The sequence below is a fragment of the Saccopteryx bilineata genome, chromosome 1 (genome assembly GCF_036850765.1).
Source record: "Saccopteryx bilineata isolate mSacBil1 chromosome 1, mSacBil1_pri_phased_curated, whole genome shotgun sequence".
NCBI classification, from domain to species: Eukaryota; Metazoa; Chordata; class Mammalia; order Chiroptera; family Emballonuridae; genus Saccopteryx; species Saccopteryx bilineata.
In genome coordinates, this window is record NC_089490.1 from 144,857,429 (window position 1) to 144,872,426 (window position 14,998).

Here is a 14,998-nt window from a genome sequence, read left to right on the forward strand (position 1 = left end):
AGCCACTCCAGCGCCTGGGGCAGAGGCCAAGGAGCCATCCCCAGCGCCCGGGCCATCTTTGCTCCAATGGAGCCTTGGCTGCGGGAGGGGAAGAGAGAGACAGAAAGGAAGGGGGGGGGGAGAAGCAAATGGGCGCTTCTCCTATGTGCCCTGGCCGGGTCCCCCGCACGCCAGGCCAACGCTCTACCGCTGAGCCAACCGGCCAGGGCCCTGGCTTACCTTTTTTACATTTAAGGGTTTTTGAACCAGGTGAGTATAGTATACATTAAAATATTAAATTGAAATGTGAGATGGTGTATGTCAAGGATGGCACACTTTTTCTGTAAAGGGCCAGATAATAAGTATCTTAGGTTTGCCAGTAATATCAACTCAATGACATCCTCTCAATTCTGCCCCTGTCTAGAAACCAAAAACGACATGCAATGAATAAGAATGGCTGGGTGTCCGCATGTTTGTGGCAGCATTGTTCACAATAGCGAAGATCTGGAAACAGCCCAAGTGTCCGTCAGAGGACGAGTGGATTAAAAAACTTTGGTACATATATACTATGGAATACTACTCAGCCATAAGAAATGATGACATCGGATCATTTACAATAGCATGGATGGACCTTGATAACATTATACGGAGTGAAATAAGTAAATCAGAAAAAAAACTGAGATGAATCCATACATAGAAGGGACATAAAAATGAGACTCAGAGACATGAACAAGAATGTGATGGCAACAGGGGTGGGGGGGTTAGGGGAGGGGGGAGGGGGTGAAGAAGGAGAGAGGGGTTAGGGGAGGGGAGGGGCACAAAGAAAACCAGTTAGAAGGTGACAGAAGACAATTTAACTTTGCGGGAGGGGTATACAGCACAATCAAATGTCAAAATAATCTAGAGATATTTTCTCTCAACATATGTACCCTGATTTATCAATGTCACTGCATTAAATTTAATAAAAAAATATTAATATTAAAAAAAAAAAAAGAATGGCTGGGTGCCAATAAAACTTTATTTATAAAAACTGAGGGATAAAGACTTTCCCCGGTTATTGGGTGAATATGGCTCCTGAGCTATAGTTTGCTGACTGCTGGTGTATGTCAATTACTCAGCATCTGCTACATATCAAATGCTTTTCTTAATTCTAGGCTCTGCCACTGGCAAGCTGCATGACCTTGGGCAAGTCACTGAAGCCTCCATCTCCTCTAGTTCAAAACGAGGAGGGTTTGTTTTGAAATGAGACATCTGATATTAAAGAGCATTGTGCACTCTAAAATACATGCAATGTGAGATGTTATTATTGTTAGGCCAGGAGCCATAAATCTATGCAATTAGGATTGAATTTTCCTGTTTTTAAATCACATGATTTGTATGATTCACTTCACGGACATAAATAGCCACACTGTTTTCCTTAAAAGTCCTTTGAAAATATCCAAAAGTTCTTCTTTTTCCCTTATGTGAATGAGACCATCCTGAGTCAGCCACCTTTTAAACTCTTGGTTTTTTTGCAAGAGTTGGTAGCCATGAATAGCTTGAACAATTGGCCCCAATTACTCATTCCTCCCTGCCATGTTCTCCAAGCACAGACTTGAATCCTCATTCTGCTTCATGACAATGTGCAGGCTATTTCACCTCTCTAACCCTCAGTGGTCTCCTCAAGGAACTGCAATAACAAGAGCACCTACCAGAAAAAGTTACGGTGAAGAGTAAATCCAAAGTACAGACTGAGAATTTAACATCGGGCCAGGACACAGCAAGCACACACTGTCAGTTTCTGCTCTCATTGTTCTCATCTTCTTCTTGACTTCTTGGGAAAATCTAGAGCACTAGTGAATGATTCAGGCCTTAGTGCCAGACAGCCTGTGCTGAAACTCCTGTTCTAGTACTTTCTAGCTGGGTGCTTCAGCTTTCCATCTGCAGGGTGGGGATGACGATGATATTTACATTACAAGGTTTTTGGAAAGTTAATTCATGCAAAGCATTTGGAACAGTGCCTTACACATAGTGCTATATAAGTATTAGTTGTCATTATTGTTTCTATCCATCAGGGTCTATTTAGAAAACAGAGGGCATGCTCAAATTAGATTTGAGAAGCATTTAATAAAATATACTTACAACAAGAACATGGTCAGTGGAGTAATGCAGCATCCCTGGGCTAACAACACCAGGGAGTTGCTCCCAGCCAGGCCCACAGGGCAGAAAGGGAGCTGTTTCCAGACCCTGGAAACAGAAACAGAGCTCTGCAGAGAGCAGCCTGAAGCAGCAGTGGCCTTCAGTGGGTGGATCCACACAATCCATAGCAATCTGGAATAGAGAAAGCCAAGAAATAAGTCCCCCAACCGCAGTCTTCTTTTGTCTTTCCTCTGTGAGTTCCTTCCATTGGCTGATCTAACTGAAAGCCAGTTATGATAGTTAATTTTATGTGTCAACTTGACTGGGCCACACGGGGTGCCAGGTACTTGGTTAAACATTATTCTGAGTATGTCTGTGAAGATGTTTTAAAGTAAGAGTAACCTTTAAATCAGTGGGCTTTGAGTAAGACAGATTGCCCTCCATTGTGTGGTGGGCCTTGTCCAATCAGTTGATGTGGGGGGGGGGACAGCCTAAAACAAAAGCTTGAGCTTGCTAAACCAGAGAGATTTTCTCCAAAAGAGGCCTTTGGACTTGGACTGGAATATCGGTTTTCCTGTCTTCAGGCGCAAATTGAAACATTGGCTCTTCCTGGGTTTCTTAAGCTTGCGAGGGTTCAGACTGGAAACTACAGCATCAGCATTCTCGGACCTCTAGTTTCCCAGCCCACCTTGGAAATTCTGGATTTGTCAGCTTCCATAATTGCATGAGCTAATTCCTCACAACAAATCTCTTTCTATATATGCACGTCCCATTGGTTGTTTCTCTGGAGAACACTGACTAATACACCAGGAGACAAGAGAGCTCAGTGATGTCATCCTTGTAGGTCAGTCTCCCAGGGCACAGAGCCAGATGGAGAATGGGGGAGGGAGAGGCTGGATGACCAATGGACTTTGCCCATTTTTCTTTAACCAGTCCTCAGTTGCCAGAAAATCATCAGTTACTGTCTGAATCCCTGCTCTCTGGATCATTTTTCTCAGCAGTCTGCTTGACCTGATTTTCTCTTCTCTGGCTACCAAACGGAACAGATACAAAAGGGGAAAATAGATTCTCCCAGGAATTCCCAGTAAATCTTAAGGACTGTCCTACCTACACATTTACGTTTCTAGTGACATCTGTTTTTGAGACAGCTTGCCTAAGAGAAGAGGGCCATTATCACACTGTTTACATTCTCTCTATTACAACTTTCTTGCCCATAAGAGCAGACAGCTGGCTGAACTTATAATGACCTCCAGGGTGGCGGAGGTCTCTCTGAGCCCAACAGCTGATGCTGTATATACACAGTGAGCCTCTGAGAAATATGACACCATCCACCATGTGCATAGTGAACACCTTTGCCATCTGCCCAGAGAGAATTGCTGCTTTTATATGCTGGGCAAAGTCCAATTACATGGTAACAGCAAGGGACAGGCAATCAGGAGAGAGGAGAGCAAGAGACACAAACATTAAAATGCCCTTGGTTCTTGCCTGTGTGAGCCAAACATTTAAACCAAGAAAAGACACACAGTGAAAGTACTCAGGCTCTGAAATCCAATCTGCAGTATTCAAACCTCAGCTTTGCCACTTCCTACTTCTGCTTTTTCTAAGTTACTGTTTTAACATATTAGGGCAGCCAGAACAAAATACTGCAGACTGCATGACTTAAACAATAGGGTGTATTTGCCCACAGTGCTGGAGGCTAGAAGTCCAAAATTAAGGTGTCAGCAGGGCTGGTTTCTTCTGAGAGCTTTGAGGGAAGTATCTGCTTCAGGCCTCTCTCCTCGGCTTGTAGGCAGCAGTTGTTATGCTCACCAGATGTGCTTCCTACAAGCATGGCTGTGTCCAGATTTCCCCTTTTCTGAAGGACACGGGTCATTTGGATTAGAGCCCACCCTAATGATTTCATTTAAACTACCGTTGACTTTTGGGCAACACAGATTTGAACCATCTGGGCTCACTTTTACTCTATTTATAAGTGGGCCTACACAGTTCAAACTAGCATTGTTAAAGTTCAACTGTATTTTTTTTTTTTTTTCATTTTTCTGAAGCCGGAAACAGGGAGAGACAGTCAGACAGACTCCCGCATGCGCCCGACCGGGATCCACCCGGCATGCCCACCAGGGGCGACGCTCTGCCCACCAGGGGGCGATGCTCTGCCCATCCTGGGCGTCGCCATGTTGCGACCAGAGCCACTCTAGCGCCTGAGGCAGAGGCCACAGAGCCATCCCCAGCGCCCGGGCCATCTTTGCTTCAATGGAGCCTTGGCTGCGGGAGGGGAAGAGAGAGACAGAGAGGAAAGCGCGGCGGAGGGGTGGAGAAGCAAATGGACGCTTCTCCTGTGTGCCCTGGCTGGGAATCGAACCCAGGTCCTCCGCACGCTAGGCCGACGCTCTACCGCTGAGCCAACCGGCCAGGGCCAGTTCAACTGTATTTTTGATCTGAGGTTGGGGATCTTCATATGCAAAGGGCTGACTTGCTTAAGAGCAGACAGCTGGCGGAACTTATAATGACCCCCACTTTTGGATGGGATCCAATGACCTGGGTTTTTTACTTTGCAGGTGGTAATCCTCTCATTGTTCAAAGGTCCATTGTAATTACATTTGCAATGATCTTATTTCAAAATAAGGTCACATTCTGAAGTTAGGACTTCAATATAAGTCCTATATTTGGAGATACTACATACTGAATGTTTATATCTCCCCAAAATTCATATGTTAAAATACTAACCCCCAATGAGATGGTATTAGGAGGTGGGGCCTTTCGGAGGTGATTAGGCCATGAGGGTGAAGCCCTCGTGAATGGGATTAGTGTCCTTATAAAAGAGACCCCAGATAGCTCCTTTGTCGCTCCTGCCATGTGAGGACACAGAAAAAGACACTGTCTATAAACCAGGAAATGAGTACTCACCAGACACTGGATATGTTGGTGCCTTGATCTTGGACTTCCAGACTCCAGAACTGTGTGAAATGTAAATGGCTGTTGTTTATAAGCCACTCTACCTACAGTATACTGTTATAGCAGCTTGAAGAGACTAAGACAGGGGAGACACACTATAGCCCACAACAATGAGTTCATCTGAATCTCAATTTCTTCCTTATAAATTAAGTAAAGAATCTTGATTGGGCTAATCATCTGGATTAAATCAGTGGTCCCCAACTCTTTTTGGGCCACAGATCAGTTTAATGTCAGAAAATATTTTCTCGGACCGGCCTTTAGGGTGGGATGGAGAAATGGCGCCGTGAAGAGCGTGACCGACAAATCTCCCCAAAATTTCAACAAGTTCATCAACCAGAAACAGAAAAATCTATCTTTGGAGCGTCTGGGAGTTCCACACATTGAAGGCAAAGGTAGGATCGAGCGAAAAATTGACTAAATATATAATCAACCCTGAAGGAAATAAGTCGGACAAAGGAACACTCTGCCTTCCTCACTAACCTCAGCAAAGGCTGCTTTCACTTCGAACTGAGAGTCGGGGGTGTTGGGCAGATAAAATATATTTTGCTCACTTTGTTAAAGATGGTGCTGCCCACTTGGAGGCCGTCACCCAGATCATATTAATGTGTGTTGGGGGCAGGCTGTGGGCAGGTTGTAGCCCCTGAATCCTTGTAGCCTGGGGCTTGGTTTTGGGATTAAGCTTTTCCCACCCTTTTTGATGTGGGGTGGTGCAATCCCATCATGCCCCAGATAAGTGACTTTGTATTAGAAACTTCCCTATTTTGTATATTGGATTAAAGGTTTGGATTTCTACACTATAAAATAGGGGCAGAACGGGAGCTTGCGCTCTTGATTCCTGAGATTATCATTAGAGGAGAAAGCATAGAGGAGAGCAGAAAGAGGCCATGTGGCCAGGAGAAGCAGCCAAGATGGCGGAGTGTTGAGTGAGAAGTCAGTTAGTGCAGAGTTTATGCAGGGAGAAGGAAGGAGATGGGGAACAGAGGTGAATAAGTCTGGTGAGCTAGAAACCTTTGATTCTAGGAAACTCGGATAAGTCAGTAGCTTTGTGAGCACTGAATGTGAATGGGTTTTGGAGCCCAGTGTGTGTTTTTACTTGCCCGCCGGGTGCAAGCTAGAATTAAATATAATGGCCCATCAGTTATTGGCTCCATTGTTTCTTTACTGACTGTCCAAATCCAATGCGAGCCTGTATGGGCTGGGCTGTTTTGATAGTGGCAGCCCTGGCCACTGGCTTTACAGGGGGGCTAAGGGTGTGGAGGAAGCTAGGCTGTGGCACAGACGTTCGTTCAAGCCGAGGAAAGAGTGTGCCTGTGGTGGGTCAGCCCACGTGAGCAAACGCCTGTGCCCCACGAGCAGCAGCTGCCAGCGGCACCTGGGGAGTGCGCCAAAGCGAACTTCCCTACGCCCAAGCTTCTCTAGGCGGGCGGGGTGCCTCACCCAGCCATTCAAGCTAACAATCAAGTGTAGGGGGAGGGGCGTGCGGGCAGCTTGCAGTCCTTTCTGGAGCAGATTGGCAGACCCAATTGCTGAAATTAGCTTAACCCATAGTCTGCTCACCTCCCAACTGACCTACGTGGCTCTGACAAGATCTCTCTCGGTTCAGCGATCCAAGACAAGAGGCGTGATTTTTTTAGTGCCTCTTGGTAAAGGGGTGGGGGCAACTTCTGATTGGCAGAGCTTTCATACTCAGGGATATATGCTAAAAAGAGGGACTTGGCAGATGTTAAGACCTCCTGTACTGGCCCTGGCCAGTTGGCTCAGTGGTAGAGCGTCTGGCGTGCAGAAGTCCCAGGTTCGATTCCAGGCCAGGGCACACAGGAGAAGCGCCCATCTGATTCTCCACCCCTCCCCCTCTCCTTCCTCTTTGTCTCTCTCTTTCCCTCCTGCAGCCAAGGCTCCACTGGAGCAAGGATGGCCCGGGCATTGGGGATGGCTCCTTGGCCTCTGCCCCAGGTGCTAGAATGGCTCTGGTCGCAACAGAGCGATGCCCCGGAGGGGCAGAGCATTGCCCCCTGGTGGGCAGAACGTCACCCCTTGGTGGGCGTGCCAGGTGGATCCCAGTTAGGTGCATGCAGGAGTCTGTCTGACTATCTCTCCCCGTTTCCAGCTTCAGAAAAATACAAAAAAAAAAAAAAAAGACCTCCTGTACTGTAGGCAGCGACTAGGGCATCTTCTTCCCAGCCAAAACAGGTTACAAAGTGCAGAAAGCGTGGGGAGAGTGGTCCCACAGAGTGCTAGGCATGCTGAACAGGCCTGGAGGCTCATAGAAAGTCACCTTGAGACAAATTGGCTCCCAGCCCCGCCTGATTACGCTGGCAGCTCTGACTGCCAGAACCTTACCCAGAGCCCTGCGTTGAGTGGGGATGGAGTGGGGATTTGCCAGCTCTTTGAGCCTCTTACTCCCCAGGCAGAGGCAGCAGCAGCCTCATAGCTGGATCATCAGACTGCTAATTCAGGAAGGAGAGACTAGGAGAGAGGCTCCGGGAAAACGAAATCTCTCATTGTCGGAGCCTGCAAACACTAACAAGCCTTGACTACCAACGAAACTGAAGCCTAATATATGACATCGCCATAGAGTCTCATTAACTGCAAATCTCTACCTAAGTGTGCCACAGGGGCAGAGCCTGGGGTACAGAGTCACCAACCAGAAAGAGGGAGAGGAAAGAAAAAGGAAGAAGAAGTTAACCTCTCAAAATCAAGAAAAATCCACAGACTTTATAACTTGTTCCACTATTTTTTTGTTTCTTTCATCTTCTTGCCTTTATTATTATTATTTTTATTTCCTCCACCTTGGTCCTTTCATCTCTGCCCGTCTTATTCTTTCCTCTTCTTGAACTACACTACCCATAAGTGTTTTATTTTATTTCTTTTCTTCTTCCTTACTCTCCATGAGGGTTATACTCCAAAACCCTTAACTCTCTCTCTCTCACTCTCTCACTCTCTTTTTGTTTTTTTTCTTCTTTTCCTTTTCCCCTTTTTCTTATTTCTCCCTCTCTATTAGTTTCTTCTTTTCTCCTTTTATTTTTCCTCTCATTCAATCCTCAATCATGAACAAATTATTTAATTTGGGACTCAAGTTTGGGGGTTTTTTTGTGGCATTTTGGGTGCTTTTTACTTTGCTTTTTAACTCATTAGCATTCCTCCCAACCCAGGATCTCCATTGTATTTAGTTCTTGCTCCACTTAATACAATAGTTTTTTTTTTTCCTTTTTCCTGTTTCCCTCTTATCCCTCTCATTATATCTCTTAGTTGACCATCACTTACAAGCAAACCATTTTATACTTGACCCAAATTTTTTCCTCTTTTGCATTTTGTGGGTCCCTACTTCCTTTTTTGCCCCTTGAAGACTTCCCCCCAACTCAGGCCCTCCATTATATGCAGTTTTTGTTCCATTTAGCATAATATAATTCACAGTTCATCATATTTTCCTAAGGAAGAGGGGAGAGGAGGGGAAGAGAAGAAAGAAAAGGGAAGAAAATAATAAATTATTATTGGGTTTTTTTCAAATTTTTTTCCTTTTTATTCTTTATTAATTCTCATTAGCGCTATCAACAAGACCACCTTCAGATGCCATTAAGAAAAAGGAAATCGAATATCAGGGATACAAAAGATAGAGAAGTAGCACAGATAGATGTGGAAAAATCTATGGAGAAAAAATTTAATATATTGGAAACCTTGGAGCTAAATGACAGAGAATGTAAAATAGAAATCCTAAAAATACTCAGAGATATACAAGAAAACACAGAAAGGCAATTTAGGGAGCTCAGAAAACAACTCAATAAACACAAAGAATATATTACCAAGGAAATTGAAACTATAAAAACAAATCAAACAGAGATGAAAAACTCAATTCATGAACTGAAAAATGAGGTAACAAGCTTAGCTAATAGAACAGGCCAGATAGAAGGTAGGATTAGTGACATAGAAGACAAGCAACTTCAGGGACAACAGAGAGAAGAGACTCAAAAATTTAAAAAATGAGCCTGACCAGGTGGTGGCGCAGTGGATAGAGCGTCGGACTGGGATGCGGAAGGACCCAGGTTCGAGACCCCGAGGTGGCCAGCTTGAGCGCGGGCTCATATGGCTTGAGCAAAGAGCTCACCAGCTTGGACCCAAGGTCGCTGGCTCCAGCAGGGGGTTACTCGGTCTGCTGAAGGCCCGCGGTCAAGGCACATGTGAGAAAGCAATCAATGAACAACTAAGAAGTCGCAACGCGCAACGAGAAACTGATGATTGATGCTTCTCATCTCTCTCCGTTCCTGTCTGTCTGTCCCTGTCTATCTCTGCCTCTGTAAAAATAAATAAATAAATAAAAAATTAAAAAAAAAAAATTAAAAAAATGAGAAAGCCCTACAGGAATTGTCTGACTCCATCAAAAAGAATAACATAAGAATAATAGGTATATCAGCGGGAGAAGAGAGAGAAAATGAAATGGAGAATATAATCAAACAAATAATAGATGAGAACTTTCCAAGCCTATGGAAAGAACTAAAGCCTCAAATTCAAGAAGGAAACAAAACACCGAGTTTTCTTAACCACAACAAACCTACTCCAAGGCACATTATAATGAAAATGGCACAAACCAACGACAAAGAAAAAATTCTCTCAAGGCAGCCAGGAAAAAGAAGAATACAACATATAAAAGAAGGCCTATTAGATTATAAGATTTCTCAGCAGAAACTCTACAAGCTAGAAGAGAGTGGACCCCAATATTTAAAGCCCTGAAAGAAAGGAACTTTCAGCCAAGAATATTATACCCATCAAAGCTTTCCTTCAAGTACGAAGGAGAAATAAAAACATTCACAAACACAGAAAAGATGAGGGAATTTATCATCAGAAAACCCCCACTCCAGGAAATACTAAAGGGGGTTTTCCAACCAGATTCAAAGAACAAAACAAAACAAAACCACAAGTAAAAGCTCCACCAAGAACACAATAAAAACCAAATTTAAACTGTGACAACAAAAGCAAAAAAAGGGGAGAGGATGGAGATTAACAGTAGCAAAGGACGATGAAGTGCAGAAACACTCATAAGATAGGGTACTACAATGAATATGGTAGGTACCCTTTTCATTACTTAATGGTAACCACCCTTGAAAAAACCACCACAGAAGCACATGACTTAAAAAAGATAGCGACAGAGGTAAGAAGTATGGAATACAAACAAACAAAAACAAATGATAGAAAAACAAAAGAGAAGAATCAAAAAAGATAAAAAACTAACAGAAAGCAATTTATAAAATGGCAATAGGGAACCCACAAGTGTCAATAATTACACTAAATGTAAATGGATTAAACTCACCAATAAAAAGACACAGAGTAGCAGAATGGATTAAAAAAGAAAATCCAACTGTATCCTGCCTACAAGAAACACATCTAAGCAACAAGGATAAAAACAAATTCAAAGTGAAAGGCTGGAAAACAATACTCCAAGCAAATAACATCCAAAAAAAAAAAACAGGTGTAGCAATACTCATATCTAATAATGCTGACTACAAGACAGAAAAAGTACTCAGAGACAAAAATGGTCATTTCATAATGGCTAAGGGGACACTAAATCAAGAAGACATAACAATCCTTAATATATATGCACCAAACCAAGGAGCACCAACATATATAAGACAGCTACTTATTGACCTAAAACCAAAAACTGACAAAAATACAATCATACTTAGAGACCTCAATACACCGCTGACAGCTCTAGATCAGTCATCCAAACAGAGAATCAATAAAGATATATTGGCCTTAAATGAAACACTAGAGCATCTGGATATGATAGACATCTACAGGACACTTCATCCCAAAGCGACAGAGTATACATTTTTTTCTAGTGTACATGGAACATTCTCAAGAATTGACCATATGTTGGGCCACAAAAATAACATCAGCAAATTCAGAAAAATCAGAATTGTACCAAGCATATTTTCTGACCATAAAGCCTTGAAACTAGAATTCAACTGCAAAAAAGAGGGAAAAAATCCACAAAAATGTGGAAACTAAACAACATACTTTTAAAAAATGAATGGATCAAAGAAGAAATAAGCACAGAGATCAAAAGATATATACAGACAAATGAAAATGACAATACGACATATCAGAATCTCTGGGATGCAGCAAAAGCAGTAATAAGAGGAAAGTTCATATCACTTCAGGCCTATATGAAGAAACAAGAGAGAGCCCAAGTGAACCACTTAACTTCCCACCTTAAGGAACTAGAAAAAGAAAAACAACGACAACCCAAAACCAGCTGAAGAAAGGAAATAATAAAAATCAGAGCAGAAATAAAAGAAATAGAGAACAGAAAAACTATAGAAAAATTTAATAAAACAAGGAGCTGGTTCTTTGAAAAGATCAACAAAATTGACAAACACTTGGCAAGACTCACCAAGGAAAAAAGAGAAAGGACTCATATAAACAAAATCCAAAATGAAAGAGGAGAAATCACCACAGACATCATAGATATACAAAGAATTATTGTAGAATACTACGAAAAACTATATGCCACCAAATTCAACAATCTAGAAGAAATGGATAAATTCCTAGAACAATACAATCTTCCTAGACTGAGTCATGAAGAAGCAGAAAGCCTAAACAGAGCAATTAGCAGGGAGGAAATAGAAAAAACTATTAAAAACCTCCCCAAAAATAAAAGTCCAGGCCCAGACGGTTATACTAGTGAATTCTATCAAACATTCAAAGAAGACTTGGTTCCTATTCTACTCAAAGTCTTCCAAAAAATTGAAGAAGAAGCAATACTTCCAAAGACATTTTATTTTTTTTAATTTTTTATTTATTCATTTTTAGAGAGGAGAGGGACAGACAGAGAGAGAGGAGAGACAGAGAGAGAGAAGGGGGGAGGAGCTGGAAGCATCAACTCCCATATGTGCCTTGACCAGGCAAGCCCAGGGTTTCGAACCAGCGACCTCAGCATTTCCAGGTCGACATTTTATCCACTGCGCCACCACAGGTCAGGCCTCCAAACACATTTTATGAGGCCAACATAACCCACATACTGAAACCGGGCAAGGACGGCACAAAAAAAGAAAACTACAGACCAATATCTCTAATGAATACAGATGCTAAGATACTAAACAAAATACTGGCAAATCGAATACAACAACATATTAAAAAAATAATACATCATGATCAAGTGGGATTCATCCCAGAACCTCAAGGATGGTTCAACATACGTAAAACAGTTAACGTAATATACCATATCAACAAAACATAGAACAAAAACCACATGATCTTATTAATAGATGCAGAAAAGGCATTTGATAAAATACAACACAACTTTATGTTTAAGACACTCAACAAAATGGGTATAGAAGGAAAAGATCTCAACATGATAAAGGCCATATATGATAAACCCTCAGCCAACATCATATTAAATGGCATAAAACTGAAGACTTTCCACCTTAAATCAGGAACAAGACAGGGTTGTCCACTCTCTCCAGAGCAATCAGACAAGAGAAAGAAATAAAAGGCATCCATATCGGAAAAGAAGTAAAGGTATCACTTTTTGCAGATAATATGATCCTGTACATCGAAAACCCCAAAGATTCCACAAAAAGATTACTAGAAACAATAAACCAATACAGTAAGGTCGCAGGATACAAAATTAACATTCAAAAGTCCATAGCCTTTCTATATGCCAACAATGAAATATTAGAAAACGAACTCAAAAAAATAATCCCCTTCACAATTGCAACAAAAAAAATAAAATACCTAGGAATAAACATAACAAAGAATGTAAAGGACCTATATAATGAAAACTACAAAGCATTGTTAAAGGAAATCGAAAAAGATACAATAGATGGAAAAATATTCCTTGTTCTTGGATAGGAAGAATAAATATAATCAAAATGGCCATATTACCCAAAGCAATTTATAAATTTAATGCAATTCCCATCAAAATTCCTATGACATTTTTAAAGAAATGGAACAAAAAATCATCAGATTTATATGGAACTATAAAAAACCCCGAATAGCCAAAGCAATCCTAAGGAAAAAGAATGAAGCTGGGGGCATTACAATACCTGACTTCAAACTATATTATAGGGCCATGACAATCAAAACAGCATGATATTGGCAGAAAAATAGACATGCAGACCAATGGAATAGAATAGAAAGTCCAGAAATAAAACCACATATATATGGTCAAATAATTTTCGATAAAGGGGCCAACAACACACAATGGAGAAAAAAAAGCTTCTTCAACAAATGGTGCTGGGAAAACTGGAAAGCCACATGCAAAAGAATGAAACTCGACTACAGCTTGTCCCCTTGTACTAAAATTAATTCAAAATGGATCAAAGACCTAAATATGAGACCTGAAACAATAAAGTACATAGAAGAAGATATAAGTACTAAACTCATGGACCTGGGTTTTAAAAAGCATTTTATGAATTTGACTCCAAAGGCAAGAGATGTGAAGGCAAAGATAAATGAATGGGACTACATCAGACTAAAAAGTTTTTGCTCAGCAAGAGAAACTGACAACAAAATAAACAGATAGCCAACTAAATGGGAAATGATATTTTCAAACAACAGCTCAGATAAGGGCCTAATATCCAAAATATACAAAGAACTCATAAAACTCAACAACAAACAAACAATCCAATAAAAAGTGGGAAGAAGACATGAACAGACACTTCTCCCAGGAAGAAATACAAATGGCCAACAGATATATGAAAAGATGCTCATCTTCATTAGTTATTAGAGAAATACAAATCAAAACTACAATGAGATACCACCTCACACCTGTTAGATTAGCTATTATTAACAAGACGGGTAATAGCAAATGTTGGAAAGGCTGTGGAGAAAAAGGAATCCTCATTCATTATTGTTGGGAATGTAAAGTAATACAACCATTTTGGAAGAAAATATGGTGGTTCTTCAAAAAACTGAAAATAGAAATACCTATGACCCAGCAATCCCTCTATGGGTATATACCCCAAAAATTCAGAAACATTGATACATAAAGACACATGGAGCCCCATGTTCATTGCAGCATTGTTCACAGTGGCCGAGACATGGAAACAACCAAAAAGCTGTTCAATAGAAGACTGGATAAAGAAGATGTGGCACATATACACTATGGAATACTACTCAGCCATAAGAAATGATGACATCGGATCATTTACAACAAAATGGTGGGATCTTGATAACATTATACGTAGTGAAATAAGTAAATCAGAAAAAAACAGGAACTACATGATTCCATACATTGGTGGGACATAAAAACGAGACAAAGAGACATGGACAAGAGTGTGGTGGTTACCAGGGGTGGGGGGGAAGGCACGGAAGAGAAAGAGGGTTAGGAGAATGGGGAGGGAGAGGGGCACAAAGAAAACTAGATAGAGGGTGACGGAGGACAATCTGACTTTGGGTGATGGGTATGCAACATAATTGAATGACAAGATAACCTGATTTATTGATGTCACCCCATTAACATTAATAATAATTTATTTATTAAAAAAAAAGGTAGGATGGATAAATGTATCACGTGACCAAGACAAACGTCAAGAGTAAGTCTTAGACGAATGTAACAGAGGGAATCTGGTCATTTTTTAAAAATAAATAAAACATCATTCAGACTTAAATATAAATAAAATGGAAATAATGTAAGTTATTTATTCTTTCTCTTTGGACCGGTACCAAATGGCCCACGGACCAGTACCGGTCCACAGCCCGGGCGTTAGGGACCGCTGGATTAAATGATTATAAAATAAATAAGCACTTTAAGTAGTGTTCAGCACAGGGTGGGTCTTCAAAACAGGTCAGGCTAGCAAAACACCTGAAGACTTTTAAATGGAGTCTGATGGTGGAGGGACACGGAGAAAAGCCTGCCGTTAGATCAAGTGCACATAACATTGCAATCAACTTTACTGAGGTATATGTTATCTGTGGTATAACATACCATTGTAAGTGTACAGTGTGATGAGTC